Consider the following 26,397-nt stretch of genomic DNA (forward strand, 5'->3'; position numbering starts at 1 on the left):
GAGGCTGTGCCCATGGTAATCGTTTTTACTGAGATGAAGCTTATTAACATGTGCACTGGTGCATCTGCATTGCCTCTGGGACTCCAGCCCTGCATGGTTCCCCACCATGCTGCACAGAGGTTTTACCTTCCTCTGACCTTGCTCCAGCTCCTTTGTCCTGCTCTGTGCTCTCAGTTACCTCTCATCTCACAGGTGTATAAATCCAGCCCAACCTTTTCATGTTTCTCCTATGGTAAATATCTCAGATGTGTTGGAAACATAGTCTGTCCCATTATTACAGTGCATTGGGTTTGTGGAAAGTTTGTTGTGCATTGCACACTTTGAATAATGCCCATCTTTAAGCTAAATTTTTAAGCCATTTGAAATGATCACAAAGCCTTACTCTGTACTTGGTTGGATATATGGAGGGGTATATGGTAACTGTTGAGTTATAGCCTGAACCACTGATTGAGCACCTGGGGAAAGGACCCGGTCAGCCCTGGGAGCACAGGTGAAGGCAATTCAGCTCTGTGACCAGAAGGGGTGGAGCCTGGCTGCACCTCTCTTAGACCCCATTTAAGGGCTGCCTGACTCTAAGGAAGGTTCTCTGGTTGGAAATCCCTGACTGGTGGTTTTCCATGAGCCTGGATCTTCAGACGTGGGTGAGCACTTTGCTTTTGTAACACCTTTCTGTCACACCAGCCTTTTTGTTATTCTGCTGCATTGATCTTTCTGATTGTTCAGGGGGAAAGGTGCATGTGTTTATACTGTAAGATCACATAGACTCAATCCCCATTGGAGAGAGAAAAAAGGAAAACTCAGTATTGGTTGTGTCCAGACTATACTTAGTATTCTTCAGAGGAATAAAAGTGTTAACTTCTTGAGACTTATGTGAAACAAGTCTGGAGGCAGCCAAGATCTCTCTGCACTTGTTCTTTGGTGTGCACTGGAAGCCAAATCCCAACCTCTTCCTTCTGATTTACTGTAACAGCACAGCTGAGGCAGAACACAGATTGGTCAGGGTGTTTTACCTCTGATCATCACGCATGAAGACTATAACAAAGTCTGGGTAAGGTACGAGACAAGCAGGGCTCATTGCACACAGAGTCCAACCCCAAGGTATTAAATGTCCCAGAGACATTTACCTTTGAACAGAGGGTTTGCAGGGGGGAGGAAAAAAGGAAAGTGACGCAAATCTGCCAGACTATAAGCAACCCAACTGGGGCAGCAGCAAACATCAGCAGGTTTTGATGCTGGGGCCAATTCCATGTGGAAGTCCCAGGTATCCTATGCCTAGCAGTATAACAGTAGCTAGAGGTTCTCTGAGGCCTCATTTGACTGAGTTCTGCATTAGGACTCACCACCTGGTAATGCTGTGGGTGCATTTTGGACAGTTTTAAAATGTTATTTGGAGACTCGGCCTCCATCCCTGCACTGCAAGCCATGTCTCAGCATAGCCCCATGAGTTTCTCACTCACAGTCATCACATGAGAATTAGTGGATTTTGCTGGCTCATTTGTTTTGTGAAATCCGGCTGTTTTGCACTGAATGCAGTACGTCTCCAGCATATGTGATTCAAATCAAAGCAATCATCCTACACAGTGTAAATCAATGAGATGAAATGTAGCCATTGACAGCACTTACAATTTTGTCCATTACTATGAAATCCTCTTTCTTTAAATAGAGGTGCTTTTATGAGTCCATTGAAGCATAGCTGACAAAGCCTTCAGTCCTGGCTATTGCCGAAATAGCACAACACATAACAATTATGAAAGATACACGTGGTGCATATATTTATACAGATTAGAATAAGCACTTTGTTAAATTGCTGTAGTGCATTTGTCCCTTTTCCAGAGTTCTTAGGAACCTTGGATATTTGCTCTTCCCATGAGTAAAATAAACACGTACCTGTGGGCTTACCAAAACTCTCAGCCTCTCCACGTGCTGACAGAGCAAAAAGTGTACTTCTACAGCTATGTTAAAAAAAAGTGAAGGTAGTGTAATTACTCCTTATGCTAATATAATAAGCTAGTAAATGTTTCTACACTTCCTGTAGGTCTAATTACATTTCGGTAATGTGAATGATCCCTGGAGCTGCTGCTGTTAAATATTTTTGGAGCAGGAGCAGGGGAGTTTATTTGTACACACCAGAGGAACGTGGATTTGAAAAACAGCACAGTAAGGCTCTAAAGCAGCAGGGCTGCTTCTGACATCTGAGTAACTTCAGGCAGAGCAGGAATTCCTAATCAGTATCATGTAACAATTTAGAAAGACAGCCTTGACTACCTACTGACTTCTGAAGGAGGCGTATGGTTTCAGGCCAGGTGCTGACACACGTACAGCCATGCCATTCCTTGCTGCTGCATCTCTTCTTCATGCTCTTCTCTCTTGGTGATAGCAATGCATACAATATTATGCAACTGAAGTTGCTGCACAGCCTCTTGTATTTAATAAAATATAAATGCAGTTCACTCAATGTGCCAGTCAACCTTGCAGTGCTGGTCCAGGTGGAGCCACTCTGAACAGATCAATCTGGCTTCATTAGCCACATCTGTGAGCATGGACTGGTGTGTCCTGCTTGAGCTGTTTGCTCTGAATTGGCTCTGTACCATGGCTGTGTTGCTGCAGAACAGGTAGTTGGGGCTGGGGTTAGGAGTAGCAGTAGCAGTGTAATAAAGCTGTTTGCTGCTGCAGGGAGGTAATGAGTGATGTTCTATCAATTAAGGGCCAGTAGAGGAGGTGGGTGTGACAGAAATGAACTAAGGGTGTGAAAAAAGGGAAATCCATAGCTGGGAAAGAGAAAAGAGAAGATTGTTCTTTTTTTCTCTGCCCCCAAATGTGACATTTAAAGGGAAAAGTATAGATGAACATTTTAGGGAGTTAGAGCAGTGGGACAAATTGTATAGGAGGTATGGGGAACTAGGAATACTTAACTTCCAATTATTTATTTTATCCACTGCAAGTTTCAGTTTTACTTTCAATGTGTTTATCGAAGATGGTTGCTCAGAGATAAGGTCAGACAGCTCTGTCTTAAGCTAGCCTGTGCTGCTCGTAGCTTTTTATTGAAATCTCTGTGTCCTGAGTTTCCCATGCAGTGCCAGACTCCTCCCACACCTGCAGCTCTTCTAACCTGAAACTTATGGCAGACTGTTTCTCTTCTTTCTGGGAGAAGAACAAAAGCTTCCTTCTTGAAGAGCTGGAATGCAAGCACTCTGCTTAAAGTGCTTTCCCACAAGGCTTAATGTTTCTATTGTGAAAAGTAGGAATAATAATACTAATAACTAATTTCTCAATTGAAGCGAAGCTCTCCAGGGCACTTGCTAGTTGACCACTGAATAACCCATACCAGGGATACTGGAGGGATGTGGCAAGAGCAGGCTGTCTCTGCAGTCTGTTCCATGCAGGATCAGACTGAAATGTTAGGAAATAAGTTACAGACATTTGCACAGACAGCCAAAAAAACTGTGAAATAGCTTTCTGAGCTGAGCTCAAGACCTCTCTTGTGGAAGCTGCCAATGAATGCATGCCTGAGATGACGTATTTTTTTCTGTCTACACACCCCCTTTCTCCTTGTGATCCCTTTCTATCAGGAAGAAGAGTTTAAGGAGGAGAAAGGGACCTGAGCCAAAAGTCTGCTAATTCTGGAAACAGCTTGGGTCTGAGGTTTTGACTTAATTTATCTTTACCTGATGATGTGAGTGAACTACAACCCTCTTGACTTCTGCAGTGCTATCCAAGGCTAAAATTGGGATATACCTGATCCACAAAGGAGCCATTGTACAGCATGTTGGCATTCGATCATATTGGAGAATGAAAGCCATATTTGAGTGAGGCCTACAAGTGCCTCACTACTGCACTGTAAACAACTGGATATTACAGTAATGGACAAGGCTTTGAGTGCTATGAACAGCTTCACATTCACTTTATTGATTTGCAATGTGCACTGTGATGGTTTGCTGTAATAAATATAAATGCCATAGTGTAGAAATGTCAGAACAACTTATTAAAAATGTGTCTCTTCCCTGTTTGTGCAGTATGGCATGTGTTTCTGCACAGCTGCAGGATTGTGGCTAGGGGAGAATGAGGCTGTGGCTCAAAATTCTGCACTGCAAGAATATAAATTCAGTGCATAAACAAAATGTGTACTGGGCAGCCTTTCCTTTTGCACTGTGCTTCTGTATAACAGAATTGAGTTCTGTGTCTCAGAACACATTTCATATTACAGAAGTGAATATACTTTTCTCACGTCTCAGGAAGGCTGAGTTTGTACCAGGTCTCAGCTCAAATACCAGAGGCAGTTTTTTGGCCATTTAAAAAAGCAGTAAGTGCCAACATTTTTCTTAACACTACAATAGCTTTATCTCAGCAGGCAAATCTTTCAGCCTTTGGTAATGCTGTAGGAGAAACAAGGCTCTATTGTAGAAGACTACACATGTGCTGGGGATGTGTATGCAGTCACATGTGTGTATCCCCTGCTCCCATGTATAGAATAACTGCCTTTGACTAGATTAACAGTTCTATACACCACCTGTACTCCGAGCTGTTTTGCACAAGACTTCTGTGTAGATGCTGAGTCTTAAATGTGGGTTTTGTTCTGGAGTTGATCATCTGGCCCTCAGCAGCTCCAAGTCCCTGGGTAAGCTGGTTGATGACATAAAGTAGGGAAATGTGTGATTTATTATGGACCCCTGATCCCATCACTGCTAACAGAGGTCATTGCCTTGTGCACTATTGCTCTTGAGTGCTGAAAATAATTCTTTAAGTATTTGATTGTCATCATCCTCTGCGCTACCTGGAGCAGGACAAACAGTTGTTTTCTCATTTACTGCCTGGTGTGATATCTCCACCTTTCCCTTATAAATGTATTCCCTGCAGCACAAGAAAAGGATTTTTACAGAAAAACTGGAGGGAGAATTGCATTATTTCAGATGATTCAACTTCAGACCATTAACAGAGGGGCTTACTTTTTATTTCCTTTTTTTTTTTTTTTTTGTTTCAGAAGAGATTAGGTCAGTGTAGTATCGAGATCCAGATCTCAAATGGTACTAAACTCTCATATAGATGTCTGTCTTGTTGATTTTGGTGAAATACACATAGAATTAACTGTCTGATGAGGCACAAAGCGCTTTAGGATTATTGGGACATACAGAGATGCTCAGAGTGCAAAGCCTTGATATATAGTGTTGGCTATTCAGCATATTAAGCATGAGCTTTTCTTACTGACTTTTCTGCAGAAACCGTTGGTGCCTGGAGAAAGCTGTCGGCAGTCTGTACCAGAGGCTCTATGCAGTGTTAAAGAGTTTCAATAAGAAACTGAAATACTGTTTTAGTCAATGGAGCCAGCATAAATCCAGGGAGGAGAGAATCAAACCTGAAAGCTGACTTGGAGATTGTACCGCTGTACTTGCTCAGAAGGGGCACAGATGCAGAATGTGTGCTGGTTCAGAGATTTCCAGTCAACAAGAGGTTTTCTTAGCATAGTTTCAGAATTGGCATATTTCTTCTAGCAGGATAAATTTAATACATCTGTGTTTTTTTCTAATAAGTAATTAAAAATATATATTTCAGTGACAGAGTGAGAATTTACTGATGGAAAACTGCTCCCAAGTCTGTTAGTGGAGGAAAATGAGAGTGGAATTGGGGAAAAAAAAAAAAGGCACTGATTGCTATATAGAAGGGATAATACACTATTTATTATAAATGAATGAATGCGAGTTTATGAATTAGCATGGAGTGTAAAGGTGGTGGAAAAGCTGAGAGAAATGGTGGTTGGAAATCCATTGCTGGAAACTCCATTCTGTTCCCACAGTCATGAACAAAAATATCTCCCTTACTCCAAGAATGCATGTTCTATACAAATGCTCAGATAGATGCTTCTATGGTAGCCATCAACCTCAGCAGCCTGCAGATGACAATTGAATTAAAGCCTGTGATACATCAGTCAAAGGAGTATTGCTGTGCTCATTGTGCAGATGGAAAAAAAATGGAAAAGTTAGATAACAGCCCAAACAGAGCTTGTGGCAAGACCAAATCCATAAGCCTTGATTCCTGGTAATTGTATTTATAAGAAAAGTCCTTTTGAGTTAAATGACAGAAGAAATCTCTGGAATTTTATAGAAATCTGTAGATATAACCACAGAAACTGCCAGGACCACTTCTTTGTGTTGCTGAACAACAAAGAGAATCTTGTTCAGGGAACCCTATGGGTTTAGAGATTCCTCAGATGTTCTGGATGTGGATGCCTCTGAAAATGGGAGACTCTTGAACAGGATAATGAAGGTGCAATGCAGAATCCCTGAAGTCCTGCCTTTGGGGAGGCATTTCTGGAGAGGGGAGGAGACCCTGCTGCTAACCTTATCTGATGGATAGTCCCTGAGGCACCACTGCCATCTGGTGAAAGCTAGAACAGCCCATGGGGATGTGTTAGAGAGCCATAAACTGACAGACTTACAACTAGACAAAGCTCAGCAGAAAACAAGCACACTGTGGCCCATAGAATTTTATTGAAAGTTCTTGTTCCATTTTTTTCTAAGTCTGCTTTAGATTTCTACAGCAAATCCATAATCCTTTATGCAGTTTTGTACTAGCTTGCAACAGTAACTTACAAGTATTATTATTAAACTCTTAGAACCATCTCCGTGAGCAAATAACAATGCCATTTGCTCTGACTTGGGAAGGTTTCTGCAGGTTTGCCATTTTTGTCTAAGCAAACCCATTTTGTGAGGTGTGTGAGAAGGAAGGGTCCTGCTGATGTGGTATAAATGCCCTGTTGAGGAGCAGTCAGTAGTGATTACTCCTGCGACATCAAGCATCCTTCATGATCAGGTTTGTCAAGTAAGAAGGTGCTTGTGTTCAGCATGCAAGGGGCTGTTGTCTGTTTGAGCTGGTTTAGATATCCTTGCTTAAAGTAGAGTCTGAAGGAGGCAACATTTTCTCCCAAGAGCCCGTGGGTGTTTTTCTGTTATAGCCCTGATATCACACATGGAATTGAGGAAGCTAGCAGACACCGTCTCTCCAGGGGGTTGATCTAATTCGACCTGTAGGCTGAAATGAGCAGAGTGCAAAACCGCTGACCAAATAGACTTTGGATCAAGTGCCAACCTCCCGTTATCAGAGTTCAGTGCAAGTGATGTGAGGATGAACAAAATCTCTCTTGCAGAATTTGTACTCCCAGTTTAAATGTCACAGTCTGCTGGGGTGATGGATATACACTATCATTTGCTTTCTCCTTCCATGCTTACTTTTAGAATCAAAGATGTACTTATGGTCCTATACACCTTTGAAATTTATAATGCAAGGTCTTATGGTTTTTTGACTTAAATTTTAAGTATCATATTTATAAATAGTATCAACTGCTGTTTTGCCAATGAGAAATTGGCAAAAAATTGATATTAAAATCAATATTGCATATTAAATCCTGGGGTCTTTAGTGAGTAGATAGAGTTAAGACATATATATAATTTCTTGATGATCTCAGTAGCAGCCCAAAGTCTTTAGTGAGGATTGAGTCAACTTTTGGTTAGTCATTAGCCAAGCTTTTAATGACTCTGTAGCTGCTAGGTTAACTTCACTGCAGTGTAAACCCACTAACTTCAATGGATTTAAATAGCCATCTCTTTAAGGGAAGTGGAAAATGCAGAGGTTTAAAAAACTAATAGGTTTTTCAGCAGCAACCAAAACAAAGGAAATGAGGAGATTTCTATTTTGGATAATCAATTTTGCATCCTAAAGAACATTCTGGGTAAAGTACTGGAAGCTATGAGGAGCCAATTCGTTACAGTTCCAGCCAGAACCTAGCTAGAAGACTGAATGCAGTGTGTCATTATGATTAATTATGTGTAATGAGTGTTTTATGAACCTAAGAAAGAAAAGCATTTATTTTTCTGGTATTATGGTGGTAGTGTCTTGTTTTGTTTTAAAGCTGGGAGCGTGAAGCCAAACAGATGATGGAAACCCCCTTATTAGCTCTTTTGTTTTGCTCTAAGCTGTAATGAGGCTTACAGGGCCATGTCTCCATCACACAGTGGCTTTGTGAGTGCAAAGGAGAAGTATTCAGTTCTGAAGCTCTGGGATTTTACTTTTTTTTTTCTTTTATGTTTAATTCATTTTCTGTGGCAGAAACCCTGTAGAGCCATCCAGGACACAAACAAAACACGAGGCAGGAGTAGTCCATCTCTTGTAGGCCTTCAGATCAGTCTGTCCCTGAGACTCAGGAGAAAAGCTCAAGGTGATTAACACTTGGTGATGTCTTGACCAAGGAGACAGGGCTGGGGACAAAGGACTGGCACCTATGATCCCACCTGGATCTGGCACCTCGGGGGCTCTCAGTACCCATGGCCTCACAGTGGCAGCCCAGGACTGCCATCTATCTGTGGTTCCCTTGCCTTCCAGAGAGGAATCTGGCTTACAGCAGGAACGTGTGTGGCTTTGTCCACAGAGAGGTTCCTGTGGGAAATGCGCAAAAATCCTTTGGTCCATCCATATGCTTTATAGGACTGGGGACGGTAGGACAGGGGGAGTGCTTCTGGTGCTGTTGGAGCACGAGGTTTTAAAGAGGGGTTAAAAAATTGGTGGGGAAAGGGGGTGGACATAGAACAAGAAATGAGAACCCAAGTGAACCCAAACAAAACAAGAACAGATGAGTAAAAGGGTGAGGGAGTGAGAGCCTTGCTCTCTGGCGTTTCCCTCGCGCACCAGGAGGTGGTGCAAAGCCCCTGCTCATCCCACAGACAGGAGACAAATTTCATTTTTTTCCAGGGACTGCTCTCCAGCTTGTACTACCCAGGAAAAACACTGATGGTTTAACCCTCTCAGCATGCCCCTATACCTCTAGTATTTTGGTGCATATCTCTGAGGCTGACAGCATTAACTGTGGAAAGAGGAAAATGCAGAGAAACTTCATACTGCTAAATGCTATTATCTTGCTGCAATAATGGTAATTAAAAGGTACTGCCAAATGACTTTGAAAGTGTTATACTTACAGAGCAAACAGTTCTCGCTTAGCAGAGTGCAGGAAAAAGAAATTATGATCAGATTTTTTTCTTCTTGCTGCTTTTTTTCCTTGTGTACAGTTGGTTTGTTTTTCTTTTTCAAAATTGCGTGCACTAATACTAAAAATAAATCAATCTGTAGGATAAATAGATATTCATAAGCCATTGTTTCCACATGAGAAATTAAAAGCTTTGTCATAAAAGTGTGTTCTCAGTTATCTGTTAGTTAAAATGGAACTATCAAATCCCTCCCGTTTCTCCTTACAGTAAATTAGTTTGTGAACTCATTATATGGTCTTTGGTGGTAATTTAACAAAACAGCTAATTTGATGGTGGTACAAAACTGTATAAAGCATGGCTTTTTGCTGAATTGCTGTAACTTCACTGACACGAGTGCGTTCATTTCAGGTTAACTGAAGTTTTCACGTTTAAAATCTCAGTGCACATTTACCAAGCTGCCATATGGAAACTTGTATTAATGTAAGAAAAACCCTGGGCACAATTTCTGCTTATGCTGGAAATAAAAAGCTCCAGCTTATTGTTGCTTGCATTATAGTTCTGTTTTTGCTTGTCATTCTTTTTTTTTTTTTTTTTTTTCTTTTAAGTAAGAAGAAGGGTTTGTAAAAGAGGCATTTTCTCCAGCTTCTCAATTGGCAATGATTAGCAATGCCTATTATGAAAGGAGGAAATTTCAGCTAAAAGTGAAATAAATCATCTTACAGTTTATTTTTTGACCCCTTTAATTTTTCTCCTCTCCTGGATAACAAATATATTTTTATGCAAATTTTACGTATGATCCAGCTTTAAGAGCTTGCATTGTCAGGTACAATCAGCCTTCATCAGGCAATATGTGTATATATATATGTATATATACTACAGTAAGCGTATCTCAGTTCAATATTATCTTTTTTAAAGCATCTGTGAAATTAAGTTGAAAATGTTGAAAGAAATTATAAGATTGCCTGTGTGCTAACTTTCTTTTTGAAATTCTGAGAAAGGATAGGTAATTTTCTTTTTAAACCCTACCTCAACAGTGAAAGATTCACGCTTTTGTCTTTTCTGTTGGAGATGGAAATCCCTTTGGAAGTGAGTGGTTATGAAGGAATAATGTTGGAGAGCTGTAAATGTAAATATTTAAATATAATACAAAACACTCAGTAGCATATTCTAGATTTTGAATCTGAAAGGTTTTAGGATGTTGGATCAGAAACTGTTGGTTAAAAATCATTGTAACCCCACTGGCTTCTATCAGCTGGCATCTGTGCCATTATTTGAATGTTATTTTAAGCGCAAGCGCTTTCCTACAGACCATAAAAAGTTCAGCTTTGCTTATTCAAGAAAATTAACATTCTGAACTGTGAGTTAGATATTAAAAAAGTCATTTCAGAATATAGCCGGATTTTCTGTTCTTGCTAATTTAACATTCCCTTGTTATCTTTACTGACTGTCATTTTTTGAGCGTGCTGACACAAAACTTATATACCATCGTTAAGGGTCACAGTTTATTGGATTTTATCTCCCTGCTCGAGCAAACATTTATTTAGTGACACTCTTAAATACCAAGTTGTACTAAAAGTGTCAGAATTGCTGCTTGAAAGTTTGAGTAAAAACTTCGTTTCTTTAAAGGCAACTTCAGAAAAGAATGAAAATAGAAAAGTTTTTGATATGCTTTCTTTGCATAGCCATGAGAAAGCTATTTGGCTCCTGAGATTTCTTCAAGATTAATGAGTGATAGAAAAAAAGTTATTAAGTTTGGCACAAACATGCATGAAATACAGATTCATAGCTCAGGCACTGTAAATACAGGTGAATGTCTATCACTCCTAGACAATCATTTTATGTGACAGTTCTTGATAGCAACAATTGAACGTACAATATTCTGAACATCTCAGTGACTTTATCTGGATTTTCATGGTGGTAACCTAATGGGAAGCTTTCTATTTTATACCTGTTCTTCTGATCTTTTTTTTTCTTGTTTAGCTGCCTCCTCCCTACCCCCCTCCCCACCCCAAAAAAAAGAAGTGAAGGAAAGTATATTTTGTACTTTCTTGTAACCGATGTTGAAAGTCTGTCACAGATACCAAGGAAAGCTAAAGCAACTAGAAACAGGATTACGGCTAGCAGGATATGGATAGCAGTATGGCACCATGTGGCAGAATTTATCAAATTCATTCTGTTTTTATGCAGGGCAAATAGGAGCCGTAGACAGTTCCCTCCTTTAGTCCTTGCCGTGCTGGTCCCTTGTTCATTTACACCGTGAGCTAAATCCAGCTTCACCCACTGCTTTTACACCCGTAAACCCATTGGTAAGAGCATGGCCAGCAGGATTTGATCCTCTGCTTATTTCTTTCTTTTGCAGATGCGCTTTTGCTAGGAATGCTGTTTGCATTTCAATCAACCAAAACAACAGGACAGATAAATTAATGCCTGACTTGGCTCTTCACATCTGAGACTGAAATGTTATATTACTCTTCCGAGAGTTTAAGTTTGCAGGGTGACACTTACCAGGTGTAAGGTGCTGTAAGGTTAAGAAGCATCAAACCTATAATAAGAGTCTGACTTCCTCTTCATTTTGTCTCCTTTTGTGTTACATACTAGGGCAAGGAAGGTCTGCCAATCACTATCATTTCTTTTTCTTGTTCTATAAAGACTGGGTCGTCACAGCAACAGGCCTGTGACAGGCTGGTATCCATTTAGAGCTCCAGGGGGGTCCTAATAGGATTGAACCAAAAGATCAAGTGAATAGCTTCCTATTTTAGATTTGTAATAACTCTGAACTGTTTGCATATACATGGACCTTGCGGTGTTATGGGGAGACTTTTTACCAGAGAAAATCTGTCTATTTCTATCAGCACTGTACTTTGGAAAGGATACCCCTTAGCCTACTCCATCTTTGTAAAAAGGAAGAAGAAAACAAAATTAAGCCTACTGCTCTTTCTCTTGCACACACCAAATTGGAAGGTGTCATTTCCTTTCATTAATTCATTTTACCAGATCAAAGTAAATAGTCTGTTTATGGAGAACAAAGAAGCCCCTTTTTGGTATTCTGCTGAAGTCGCTATCAGATTCAGAAGTTTGCTCATCTTTCCGAAATCTGGCAAGGCTACATGCTGCCGAGATTACAGCCAAACGACTCATGCAAAACGGGCAAATAAATTCCATGCAAAACAAACTCTAGCAGAGTAAGAATGAGGAGGGGACATTTTGTTGATTTGGGAGGCTCTCCAGAGGTTAGGTCTCTGATTCGGCTTGCAGAGGGGGCTTCAGCAAACCCACAACACTTGGCAGGCAGAAAAAGAACAGAATTAAGTTGAAATTATTTGCAGTGGAAATTATGGAATCTGTTAGAAAATAGGTGATGCTTCATAGATTTCATTCACAGCCATTTACTTGTCAGTACTATTTGTTAAGAACAGCACTTTATGTGGAACTTCTTGTTGGGTAAGATCCCAGGTGTAAACTTGTCAAGATCTAGCTCTAGGACTTATAAAACATATATTTTTAAAAGGCTAAATACTGGTAGCATGCTTTTTTTTTTTCTTTTTTTTTCCTTAAAGCAGGGCTTCTGAAGCATCTCATTCAGAGAGGAGAAGCAGATGAGGTTGCCATGTGAGCTGGACTGTCCAAAGGTTTTGGAGTTTTTTCTCAAGGCTAACTCCAGCCCACCTTTTGGAGGCAGTTGACTGCTATCTTAGTTGAAGACCACTGAAGCTGCCTTGCAAGGATGCTTAGTATGGACATACGTCAACTGTAGTAACACTATGACAAGTTATCATACTTATCTCGGTGAGGTCTTTTGAATACTATCCTTGTATTCATTTTTTTGGCTGCTTAGATCATAATCAAATTCAGGTGCTGCAACCAGCCTGAGATTTTCCTTCTGTCATCTTACATTTGATCTTCTCTACCCTTCCTACCAAATATTTTGGTTTTGTACAGAGCTTGCCTTCATCTTAATACCAGTATTGGAAGCAGAAGGGTCTTCCACAATTCATTTTCAAGTAGCTTATTATTTCTATACTAAAAGTGTAAGACTCACACATGCAAGAAATATTCATAAGCCTGTGACTGGATAAGTAAATTCTTGTATTTTTCATATAGGATTGTGGTATGCACATATGTTCCTGATGCTTTTATCAGTGCACATTTTAAAAAGGGTTTTGCATAGATCAGGGACTTAAAGGTACTCATTTAATTAGAATTAGGGGCATCCCTCTGGGAGGAAGGATTATGCAGGTAAAATACTAGGACTGTGATCCATCAGCCTATAGGGACAATGGCAAAACTGCAGTTCATTCGTTTGGGCCCTGTGTGTGGAGCTAAGATACATAACAATGAGCACCAAGATGAAGGGAGTGCCAGGGCAGGGACTATATAGCAAAACCTAGGAGCAATTGAAATGGGCTGTGAATAGATCTTCCTAGGCATGTTTTCCTAAATCCAAATTTCTCAAACTTCACTTTTGATTTTAGTCAAGTCAAATAAGAAGCATACCGATCAGATTTCTATAAAGTACTTTGCAAAGATTTCTGGTGGGTTTTATTCAGATTTCCTACTGCCTACAGACAGACAGAGACATTCTGAAGGTTTGGAATGGATTTTGAAGTTATATGCACATTTCTATAGGAATTTTAGTTTTCTTTTGATGGAAATCTTTGGCATATTCTTTGAGATTCAAAAAAAGTGAGTTTTTTCTTTTCTGTAACTTAGCTTTGATAGACCTGTGTTATGAAGACATTCATTCTGGCTGAGCAAGTATTAAAGATTCTTTCAACAAAACAGAAAGAATGTCTTTATTTACAAGTAAAACCTGAAATTTTGATGACATTATGATGGAGGTTTTGAAGTTGAATTCCAGTTGTGAAGAAAGCAGAAATGCTCTATGAATAAGAGGATGAAATCAAGTTCCTATCTCCTACTCTGTTGCTAATCATGTTGAAAGTCCCCTAAATTTTTTAAGAATAAAGACCTGTATGTGTGACATAACAAAACTGTAGGCCTTTAAAAGATTATTCAGCCCATTTGTGGGCTTCCATCCGACAGTGCTGAGGCCTCACGAAGCTTGTGAGTGCTAACCAAAACCTAGGTGTAGGCTTGGGGATGGATTCTTCTATCACTGTGAGCAGAAGAAACAATTTACAGTGCTATTAGGATAAATTTTTAATGTTTTATTTTTAAGTGTGTGAGCTAGGCGGTGCTTTGTGTGTGTTTGTAGATGAAGAATTTATTCAGACAAAAGTGTGGGTGTCCCTTCAGACTGTCTCCAAGTGTTGCAATCTTGACTCCGGTTAGTCACAGATTCTTTCCATGGGGAAGAAAACTTTTATTTAAGCATGGTATCTGATACATGCTCTCTTTTGTCCTGATCTAGACTAAGCTGTCCAGGTCAGGAGTGGTCACCTTTGCTATTATTCTGTAAACTGTCTGCAAGAGAGAATTACTTTTTGTTTTATGTTGTGCAGCACCTGGCTCCTGGCATGATGCTAGTACAAATAATGATAACATACAGCAGCTGGCATAGCAGCATCCTCTGTTCTCCACACATGGCACTGCCATAAATGTGATAGTGCAATACCTCCAGTCACCGCAGAGAATTACCTCTTACTGGAAGCTAAATGGATGTGGATGCTTTTGATGATAAATCTGCCTGCCTTGGTCTGTGCTTTTCTTTATGCAATTAGCTGGAGTGAAGGATGAGATTTTTTTTTTTTTTTTCTAACAAACTATCTGCTTTTTGACTGCAAGCACAAGTAGATTCTTCCCCAGGCTTTGTCTGACAGTGGCACGATGGAGAGCTGAGCTGCTACCAGTGTGATGGATCCCTTGGAGCTTCCTGACCCAGCTCTGGCTGTGGCACTTTACCTTAGCCCAGCTTGGAGCAGAAGCTCTACATTCACCACATATCTTACTTCTCCTCAGTGAGGCCAGAAGATGCTGGTTTGCAGCTACACCACAGCCCTGCCATGCCCAGCTTGGCATTGGCACCATGCACCTGGCTGAGGGCCTTAGCCTAGCTGCCATTTTGAGGCCACCCTGGCAGGGCCTCAACATCTCCTGGTTCCCTCATCTCTGAGGAAAGAAGGTGGTGGGATCTTACACCCTGAATTTTTTTTTTTTTTCCTTAGAGAAAATGAATTTCTTAGAAAGTGAATTTTCTTAGAGAGGCTGTGAATTGTACATAACTTCTCTGCACCGAATTCCAACCATGAATTTTTTCAGAGCGCCTCATGAGAAAGTAACGATGCAAGGCCCTCAAAGTGGGCAGTCAGAGCTTTAGAGCAGACAAGCTTGTCTGCTGAAAGTCAGAAGGTCAGCATCTTGGCTCACTGTGCACTAAGTTTCCACATAGACAAGTCCTCCGTGTGAAAGAATGAGGACGATTGGGACATAAATCTTATAAATGAGTAAAATGATAGTTGTCTTCGCAATGGCAGATCTGATAAAGCATATTCCACCTGTTGTGGAAAGGCAGCAGATGGCCACAGCAATCTGTCAAAAATATGGGGATTTGAGGTCTAGCCTGAAAAGATTCTTTCTCACTGTGTCTCCTCAGATCTGCGTACAGGTAAGCCCATTTGTGTGATGTAGGGGTTGTTGTTTGGTGGTTGTGTTCTGAGTATGAGGAGTGGTGGGCTTGGCTGAACCCTTCCATCTTAGATTTGTGTAATTTTCCTTTTGATTAGACAAAATATACTGAACAACTCACAAGTTAATATGAGATGGGAGCATTTGTATGGCAGATCAGAGAATGCCTGTTTCCACAACCATACTGAAAGAGTCTAATTAAGCTTCCGTGTAAACCACATTTAGACTGTGAATAAGTTTTACCAGGCAAGACTGTTGCTGCTGAGCGTCTGAAAAAGGAATTTTAATGGAATAAGGAAAATGTCTCTTAAATCAACATAGGAAAGAGAGTCTGTCAGTTTTATTACTCATTATCTTCTATTTAAAGAGCCATTTGAGAGTATTCCAGGTACCTCTTAAAATTTTGGGGATCTGTTGATAAAAATATGCTTGATATTTATGTTTGTGACCCTTAGGATACTTTCATATTAATCTTTCTTGAAAGAGTGTGCTTCTGCAAAGCATGATGATCATGTGCATGGTGAGGCTACATGCAGGCTTTAACCCAGGCCCCAGGTGCAAACATTCAGGCTGAAGCTTGAACTCCTTTGTCTCATTGTGCTTTCTCAAGGGGCTGCTGTAAAGCATAATTCATTGATTTTAGAGGGGTTTTGAATGGACCATAGGTATATCTCCACATCTACTGCTTTTAATTTAGGCTTCCTAAAAGATCTTGTTCTCAGAGGACTAATTCTCATTCTCTGACCAAGTTTTCAGTGCCCTTAATGGATGAAAACATTGCTAGCTGTAACACTTCAGTGGCATGTAGATACACGGAAAGCATTGCTCTCACACTTCTTTACTTTCTCTTCCAAGGAATGAAAGGAAGATTTTGATAATGGAATTGGTGGTACTTCCCCTTTTGTAATTGGCTGTGAAAGAAGCTGCTATTGCACCAAGTCCCTCCATCTGTGAGCCCATTGAGCTGGTGAGTGCATCTCTATGACACAAATCCCTGAGTATGTGCAGTTTAACATGGGAGGCAACTAATTCTCTCTCCTGCTTTGATGCAGAGTCTCAGTGCCAGAGTGGATGTGCCCCTTTCTTTACTAGTTGCCACAACTTAGACCACAGGGATCTTTGATACATGTGTGTGAATTACTCCAAAATGAAATAGGTTTTATGGGAGTCTATGTCATTTATATATAGACTATAATTTAAATGAAACAAACAACATGAGTAAGGACCATTTTTGGCTGCAGTTTAAAGCCACCTGGAGCCATATCCATGAAATCAGCTTCTGCATTTTTAAACAGCATTAGGCCAAGGACAGTCTTCTGTCATTACTACTTAGTCTTAACCCTCCAAGGGTCACTCAGTGGTACTACTAGGTTTTTGACGTGCCTTTAAAAATGGAGTAAAAATGTTCTTATATGGTGATAGTGTAATGAAACACAACCATCCACTGGGCAGTGGGACTCTGGAGGCAGAGATATGTGGGGATTTTATAGTGTTTGTGAAGGATACTTTATGTTCTGTAACATATGGTATTGTTGTTACTCTTTGATTTGTAGTTTTGGGCGGACACATTCTCATAACCTTTGTGCGCCTTCGGCTTTGGAGGTCCTAAGGCTGCTATTGTTCAGTCAGTTTCCAAGCTCAAGAAGAATGTTTTCTTCATAAAGAATATGTTAAATATTACCAGAATTTCAGCATCAGTTTTATATTTCAGGCATATGATTTGGCATGTTCTATGGATGATGAAACATAGCTTTTAAGTTATGATTTAATTTAGATTTTTTAAATTAAAATAGCAGCTGTTTCTCTACATGTGAAATGTGAGTCCACTGTAACTTCACTTATGTAAGTGCTGTTTTCAAGGTATAATATATTGTATAACCCAAGAGCAGAATAAGGCTGGATTTAGTATAAGTACATGTCTAGTTGCTTCCTATCACTGGGTAAGTGCAAGGCTCAGCTAAGCTTGACAAATCATTGTCAAGGGCTTGGATAAAGTTTATTTTTCTCTGTTTAGTTTTCATTCTTTTGCCAGACATACCTATTCTCTCTTTGCTGAGCTGAGTCTGAAGATTGGTAATGTGGTTTATGGGAATTACAGTGATGTAACAAGTTTCAATAAAGGGTAAACTGGATGATGGTAGAGGAGAATGCACAACTTTTGGATTACATGCTGGACAACAACTATACTGGCAGAGAAGTTCCTGTGCAGAGAGAGAATGAAAGATAATGTATTATTTAAGCTTTGTTTCAAGAATGTTAGAAGTCAGTGTGCGATGTTGTGAAGAGGGTAAAATTCCCCTTGTGTTTAGATATGTTGCTGATGCCATGGTAAATCATAAACAATATAGCTGAAAGATGCTATATGGAGTTCTAAAAGATTAATTTCTTCAGTGGGGCCTGGATTTTTTCAAAGGCTTAAAACGCTGATGCCTTTGCACAGTATTTTGCATTCGATTTTTTTTCCTAGGAGTGTCTGTAGTTTGTTCCCCCCTCCCTTTTTGTGTGTGCTTTCATGAACTTCTAGAAGAAATTGTTTTTTCTGGGTAATGCATGGAGATGAATGCAGCCAGGTTATCCAAATGTGTTAACAGCTATGTGTTGTTATAGGCAGGGAGGTAACTTCTTTAGGAACAGAGTAATAAGAAATAACTTAGGATAGAGTCTTGCTACACTAAGGAAAAAACAGCTCTAACTCCAATAAATGTTGTTCTCAATCACTGTCTTTTTTTTACTTACTGCTGTGTAGTTAGAGGCAGTTGTAATGTAGACAGGATCCAGCACTTCAGGAGATCTGCACAGGGAGGGACAGTAGGTCCATTTTTCATGCATCTATCTGCTCTCAGAATTTCACTCGTGTCTCTTCTTGGGACGTCCTAGGAAGCAGTGCTAAAATGAATGTCCTTGACATTTCCTGCACTTCATTCTAAGTATTGCACATCATTTATATACAGTCTCACAATGGAATAATTTTTTAAAGATACTGTGGGTAGCCGAAATATGTGGAACTACTTACATGAGGACAAATTTTAGTGTAAATCTTAATGCTGTGTGCTTTTTAGTCATTTTTTTAAATGAAATTCTTTCCATGTGCTGCAGTCCATGGGTAAAGCTGGGCAAATAAGCTCTTTGTATCCCCGCCTCCTGCAAAATCAAAAATCAAAAGGTTAAGGGGATGAGGAAAATTCAGGTTAATCCACAGTGACTTCCTGCAATTAAAAAAAAAAAGTCTTTAATGTGATTGACTAAAATAATTATTTGAGGTCAACTGCTGTAACAAAATAAGCAATTTTTTTTTGTGTTTTTTACTGTTAGAATTTCTTTAAACTATTCCTTTAAAAAGTAGCTTATTTCATGAGATGTACCAATGATTTGATATGAGTGGTTGAAATGTTTCACTCAAAATATTTCAGTAAAATGTCCAGGCATGCTTTCTTCATTCCATTTTGCTATTTCAAATTATTTGATGAATTTGACCTGAATTTTCAGATATTTCTACTTGTTGTCCCAGCATGACATCCCCTGACAAAGATATTTGTCTGAAAAATGCTACCCCATTGCACTGGACGTGCCCTGTGTGCCCGCAAGGCACTGGTAGAAAATGGATGTTGAAAGAAGAGACCGATTACTCTTCACATAAGGAACCTCTACCAAGAAATTCTGCTAGAAGTAGAATTGTTAATGCAAAGTCTTTCACTGGGCAAAGTTTGGTACGGAATGAAAGTGATAAATCAGCGACTTAAATCAAAACTCGAGGTCCATAAATTCCTTTTTCAGCAGTAGGTTAAACTGTCAGGTTTAACAAAAGCTTACAACGCTCGCCTGCTCTCTGGTTCTGATGCTGCAAGTGCTATTGCTACCAGGTGTCATGCTCACGCTGAGCCCTGCCACGCTGAGGAAACTGCTTGGGGCTACCTTGGACCTGACTTAGCATAGCAATGCATCCAACGTGTTATTTGTACAGAGGTTTCCAGTGCTGCCTTGATAATAAACTCTAAGCCTGGCAGGTTTTCCACAATCATGTGTGATAAACTCGCTAAAAAAGGCTCATTCTGCAACTACCGTTCTGATGTTGTTTTCTGAATGATCTGACAAAGAAGTCACCTAATTATAAATTTCTTGGTATTTTATTTGGCTTTGATTTAAAACCAACTCGCTGAAATGTTTGTTGGTGAAATGTGTTTTTGCTTGCCAGGAGAATTCTTTGAATTGCTTTATTTCTTCAAGTGATCTCTCGGCATCACTTGTACCACACCAGCTTCTGCTGTGTTATCCTTGTTACAAATCTCTCGCCATACCCTACACAAATCCTTCCTTTTGGGTTTTTGTAGTTCAGTCGAATTAAATTTGGACCATAAGAGTTTTTTGGGATAGAAGCAGCTTTGTAATGCTGATGAGCCAGCAGCCCCTTGGAAAGATAGAAGAGGTCATAGGATTGCAGGGAATGTGAACTTCCTCAGAGTGTGTCTATGTGAAGTTGAGAAAGATCTAAAATGGACTGTTTTGGAGAAAGCAGAAAATGCTGGAGAGGAACTGGCTGCAACTGGACAAAAGAGACCCAAGTTTTATGGGATGCTCAGTCTCTTGAAAAGGAACATTAAGTTAATTTTAAGTGTTGCAAATGCCTTCTGCAGGGCATCTGCTGAGCAGAAATTTCCTCTGCACTTTTCAAAGTCTGGTTTAGACAGGCTAATAAATCTCTGCCTCCCTTCAGCTGCAGAGGGTTGGCATTTTATGGCTTCAGAAGGTGAAAAAGGGAACGTTACATCTTGTATGAAAAGATAATTCTAGGACAGCACCAAAGGAGTACACAGGCTTCGTCACTTAATGCTCTCTGCTAAGTAGCTGAGCGTGTTGTTTTAATGGAGAACAAAGGCTGAGAGTGCAGAAGGACTGAGAACTGAGAAGGCTGAGTAGACAGAAAGGAAACAGATTTGTTTGCTGGGGAGATGTAAGGAAATCTGTATGCATGCACATGATTTGTGGTTGTCACTGAAGATACAGAGTGGCTTAAATCAGATTCTACAAACTATAATTTATGGCACTGATAAATGAATCAAAATAATATCAATTCAAAATATTGACTTTATTAATTCTAGGGTTTTTAGTATACCCAGTTTGAAATGCTCAACAAAGTTAAAGTACATATACTTGATAGTGCATTTTTATAAGTTGTGATTAATTTGATCTACAAAAGACAAAGGCTAAAAAGAATGTGAACGTTCATAACACAGTGATTTAGTGCAATACATAAAATTACTGGCAAAATAATAAAGTCATGTGTTCAAAAATGTAAGGAATACGTTCCAGTGATGCCATAAATTCCAAGAGAATATTTTAGAAACTACGAAATAGAAATTTATTATGGCTTGTCTGGAATAACAATTTCTCCTTGGCCAGCAAAACACAGCTTTAAATCTGTGAATGAATATCAAAGCTCTTTTTATCTGAAGTTACCGTGTTTATGTGTTATTTCTTAAATTCAAAGTACTAAAGTAACATATTAAAACAAGCCGAGTATTATTTTACCATTAAAATGCAATAATACAAACTATGAAGTTTTATGCTTTGTATGACATTTGCAAAGTGTTTCAGCTCAGCGAGACGCTCCTCTTTTTCTGCTCTTGAGATGATGTCGAGAGCTGCGTTGGCAAAGCAGTGCCTGGATCTCAGTGCAAAGCTGCAGAGATTGCTGTGGGTTTGACAGTCACCATCTTGTCTGCTAGTTCAGAGTCTCACAGTTCAACTTCTAATGAAAAGCATGCTTGTCTGAGCAATGGTTGTGCATGCAAGATTAGTGCTGTTGCTGAGTTCTGCATGCTGGTGTGGAAGGGCTTCTGTTACATCTTCTGCTCACATGATTCCTCAGCTGAAAGGAAACTCATCCAGAATATCTGAGGCTTGAACTCAGCTCTTGATCACTTTTGGCTGAGAAATCAGGAATCTTTTATAGCCTTCTAAGTATGTGCATGTCAGTGCTGTGATTATAAAAGCCTCCTGTACTCTTTGCTTGAGTGTACTCTTTGCATGCAGAGCACTTAGCTTGCTGCTGCATCTGGGTTACCTGGTAGGGGAACAGTTCATCCCTGTGCTGTGGCTGCAGACTCCAAGGAAGCTGGGAGAGGAACCTCTGAACTTTTAAAGTTCATTTTCCACTAGAATCCGTTTCTCTTTTTGCAGGTCTCCCCTTCCTCCTAGCAGGGCCCAGACAAGATCATTGAAGATCTGACTGGTTTTATTGGCCTCTGTGTTGCAAGTGTTGAAAATCCTTTTCTTTCCATAGTTCCTTGGGCTTTTTGCTGGCAGGTGTGACCTCGGTACTTGGGTTCTATTCATGTGGCCAAGTTTTGCTGGTGAACTTCTAAATGAACAACTGAGCCACAGCCGGAAGGTACTAACATTCAAAGGCAGAGTACTGCAGTGCTGAGATCCTCATGCTAATCATTCCTGCAGTGCTCTAAGTGAAAGGGGGTGGAGACTTAAGTGACTGCCAGATTAATAAAACCTTGATGTTCCTGCCCTAAAGATTTTACTATCGAAAATTCAGCTGCAAGTTATGACCCATATTCAAGGACTTTTGAAATCAATTAAAATGGTTCCATTCTTGTCACTGTTGCTGTTCTTCTCACTTTTGAGCTGTGCATAGCAGAGCCATCACTGAGAGTGGACTTGAGCAAGGCAGAGGTGATAATTTCTCCTTTGTCCTCTAAACTGATGATATTTGACTAACTTGGATTAGCTACCCTTAAAGGCAGCTCCAAGTGCCCTATGACTCATTCCTTCTTGGTTGTAAGCATGGTATTCTGCATGAATTTGTGAAGCCATTCACTAATAGGTGGTTCAAATTGAAGACGACTCCTAGATTTAAGATGATTTACCTCCTTTGTATTGAAAATGTTCATTTGGGACCCACTTTCATTTGTGTATATCTCCACTTTTCAACAGGCATTGCATATATGTGACCAATGACCAAAGTGGTTTAACTGTGTCTATGTGAGAAGGGAAAAATAAATCAAAAGGCCTATTTCTGGAGGGATCAGCCTATTCTCGTGTGAGAGGTCTTCTCTTTCATGTAGAGAATCATCCCAGAGTTCTGGCAAACCATGTGAGTTTTTTTTTCTGGGCTATTTGCTGGGAAAATGCCAATAATGCAATTTAAAACCTCACAGAGCCCACATCTTGTTTTTTTCCTAAGTTTCCCAAATGTGTTGTTTTTTGCATTCATATCACTTAATAATTCAGTCCTGATCTTCCCGTCTGTCTTCATTTTTTGTCCCATTTCAGGGTTTTGAATATACTCCCTTTTCCCCAAATATCCTGTCACATACCAGAGGTGTAACCATATCCACAGTCTTAACTCCAGGTGGCTGGAAGCTGATTCTGCATAAATTAAAGAGAAAAGGTACATTCTTCTCATCCTTCCCTGAACATTGCCCCAAATTACACTTATAGACCGTAAGTCTAGTCAGAATAAAGCTGTGTCCACCTCTAGTTTGCTCCATACTTTGCAGTCAGACAAACAAAATTTGTTTCTTATCATTGCTAATTATTTGCTTTCCTCTGTAGTTCTTGAAGCTCACTGGCTTTGCCCTGTACACATGAAAGAAGTGGGTAACCCCACATTTACAAATAATACAAAAAGAAATACACTAGATTTCAATTATAAAAATAGAACTTGTAGGTCAGACTTTATTCCCATTTCCAGATGAAAATTAATTTTGGACACATTCATACATGAAGGAAATGTCATGAAATCCAGCTTTTTCTAACATATACTTGAAGATAATCTGAAACTATTGCAATGGAGACAGCTGCCCTGAAGTTAGATGTTCCTTCTGCACATGGATATGGTTGGTGAAGGTGGAGGCTTCACTATCATGTCAGCTGCTGAACCCATTGATCAGCACTGCATATCAATCAGTGTCATCTAATTAGGATCAATGAAACTTTGAGGTTCTGTAGCTTTACTTTTGCAATTTCATACAAAGTTTATTTGAAAAGTTTATTAAGAAAACCAAAACAATAAAAAAAACCCACAAACAAACAAAAAACAACAAGATACAAAATCTCTGATGTACTAAAGCAAGACTTTTCATAGATTCAGCTGACAGGAGTTGATGTATTTTGTGCTTGCAACTCATTTTGGCACTAGATAGAAAAGCAGTGAACTCAGATCTCGCAGATGAGTGCTAGTCGCTAGTTTTGTGAGATTCCTCCATTTTGGTTCTGAAACCTTTCAGATTTAGAAATTTGTAGCTTTGAATTCTGAATGAAATCTAAAATCAGGTTCAGCATTCAAATTCTAGTCTGAAATCATACAAAGCAGCTGGAGAAGTTGTCCATACAATTCTTTTGCTGTTTTCCACTCAGTAAATCTACCTGCTTCATACTCGTGTATTATTTCTGTAGCTGTGAGGACAATTTTTGCAAGGAAAATTAGTACTGTATGAGTGTTTCCTATGTATCTACTTCTAGGACACAGAAACCAAATGAAGTGAAAAGGTTGTGTAGGGCTCTAAATAGTCACTTAAACACTTCTGGGGAAAAAAGAGCATAATAATCCACCTCATGCCTGGGTTAATTTAAGAAAGCTACAGCAATCATCACCAACGTAGAATAATGCTGTCATTACACACACCGGGACATATACCTACCCTCAAATTCTTTTGGCAGTTTTGTGAGTATCTCTTCTCTGCTGTGAAATCAGCACTACGAAATGAATCCAGCATGACTTCTTTGAAACTAAGTGACAACATTCTGGATTTCTATTTTTTTCTCTATGGCAAGTCCAGAGTGTGTTTGATTTAATAAGGGTATCCATCATTAGCCATAAAGAAAAGGTTTGTAGTAGTATTGCTTTGATACTTTATTATTTTCAGAAAATTCATTACAAGTTTGATATCTACTGTCAGAGATGAGATAAACAAAAAATGAGCGCAGTATTCTCTGGCGCTGGGTGAGCTTAGTGCAATACTGGTCAATTATAAGACTTTTTCATGGCTCCTACACTCCTTTCTGAAATGTTAAAGGTCTCACTAATCTTATCAGGTCATTGATTACCACCTGCTGAGCACAACAAAGAGACAAAGAATGTGTAGTTCCATCACATTCAATACCTATCAGTTTATTTTCACTCTTTCCTCACCTCCAAAACCATTCTGTTTCTTTAAATGAAGTGAATATTGAAATTGCTTTGTTCAAAATGAATGCCATGTGCCTCTGCTAATCAACATCTGTTTTGACATCATGCCAGGTGATACAGCACACTGTAATCTAACTGCAGCAATGGGGTAGTTCATGCCAGGGATGCAGCTTTCACTCAAGCTGACTACAATGGACAGCAAAGGGGAAGTTTCCATGGAGCTTCATCCTGCTTCATCCCTTTCCTTTAGCTCTGCCTCGTGAAACAAAGCCATAAAGAGAGCGTTCATTGCTGGGAAGGATGTGGAAAAGTTTCTCCTCTGTAGTGGACTTGGTAGTAGCACAGAAGATTGCCTAATTAATATAATAAATGAGGTGAGAATTATGAAAAGAAAAGATGCTTCTTTTCAGAGCTGAAAATTGAAGCATGTGAGATAGTCTGGAGGCTCTGTTTATAAATCTTTCTTACACAGACATCAAAGCAGTGGGACTGGAAAAAGCCCTAAGGGGCTTGTGAAACAGAGTTTTGACTAAAAATGGGTATAACTAATATGGGTCAAAGCTTGCATTAAGTGGATAAGAATTCAGAGTTTGTCAGTTTAGTCCTTTCTACTGGACAGCCAAAATTTGGCAGGATATATCAAGAAGATAATCTCTATTATAATGTTTTTAGAATTTCCTGCTTTGCTTCAGCCTGGAAATGCTTCAAGATTGGCTTTTTTGTGATATTTTCAGACTGCATTTTTTTTCATTTCTTATTTATTTGTATGTTGGCCTTCCTTTTTCAAGCTGAAGACTAAGCTAAAGCCGTTGTGTGGGAGAAAGCAAGATGAGGCTAGCTGAATTGGACAATGAGGTTAAAGAGTTTGAGGAGTGGGAATTAAAAGAATTTGTTGCTGTTATTAGGGTTGCACCATCTGAAGATATGGGACATGGATACTTTCACAGCCAGCAGCAAAATCTGGGAGGAAAGTGTAGGCAAGGCGTTTGCTTTTATATCCAAATCAATGATGGAAGTAAAACCGAAAGACCTTCATTTAGTGACCAAGCATCTCTGTGCAAGCAGCTGAGTATCTCTGCACTTGGTTTGAAAGGAGATGATTTATTTCATAGTGATACATGGTTCTTCCTAGGTACCCTTTAAACACCCTTTCTGCAACTGTCTCTTGCTCTATTTTGGTGTAGGCTTGTATGTTGGCTGGATCTGAGCTGCATGCAGTAAAGCATTATGAACTTCACTGTTTCTACCTTATGTGATACATATTAAAAGTTGGGCTGAATTCACAGAAGCTGCAGTACTTCTATAAGGCATTTTTCCTCCAAGAATGGCCTGCTGGTGCCAAGGATTCCAGCACTGTAACTTGTTAGCAGAGTAATATTGAGCCAAGGCCTCAGTGCAGCAGATAACAAAAATCAACTCAATTGTTCTTTGTACTTTTCCCATGTGGACATTCCTCAGTGTCCGAGGACCTTCTCCAGTTGAAAATCAGTGAGACTGGAGTTAGCTGTGTGATGTGTTTCAGCAGGCATGCCTACATGCATGCACTTTCTCACAGTGCTACACACAAATAAAGTGTTGATTCCTGGCTAACTGGCAGGTAATCAAAGGCAATTCCTCCAGATGCTGCTAGCTGGTGTCACAAGTGACACTTCATTCATGCCAGTGAAGTTTTTGAGAAGTGGCTGCCAAATTGGAAACGTCTCA

The 26,397-nt window shown here is 39.7% G+C and overlaps 1 long non-coding RNA gene across 1 annotated transcript; it reads left to right on the forward strand.

The window, feature by feature from the left end:
• Window positions 1-560: 560 nt before the first annotated feature.
• Window positions 561-25,886, forward strand: LOC125696713 (uncharacterized). Its single transcript, XR_007378477.1, has 5 exons — window positions 561-641; window positions 16,410-16,521; window positions 22,497-22,656; window positions 22,836-22,953; window positions 24,805-25,886. It is a non-coding gene; the product is annotated as an uncharacterized LOC125696713 (long non-coding RNA).
• The last annotated feature ends 511 nt before the right edge of the window (window positions 25,887-26,397 follow it).

The sequence above is a fragment of the Lagopus muta genome, chromosome 8, assembly GCF_023343835.1.
Source record: "Lagopus muta isolate bLagMut1 chromosome 8, bLagMut1 primary, whole genome shotgun sequence".
Classification (NCBI taxonomy): domain Eukaryota; kingdom Metazoa; phylum Chordata; class Aves; order Galliformes; family Phasianidae; genus Lagopus; species Lagopus muta.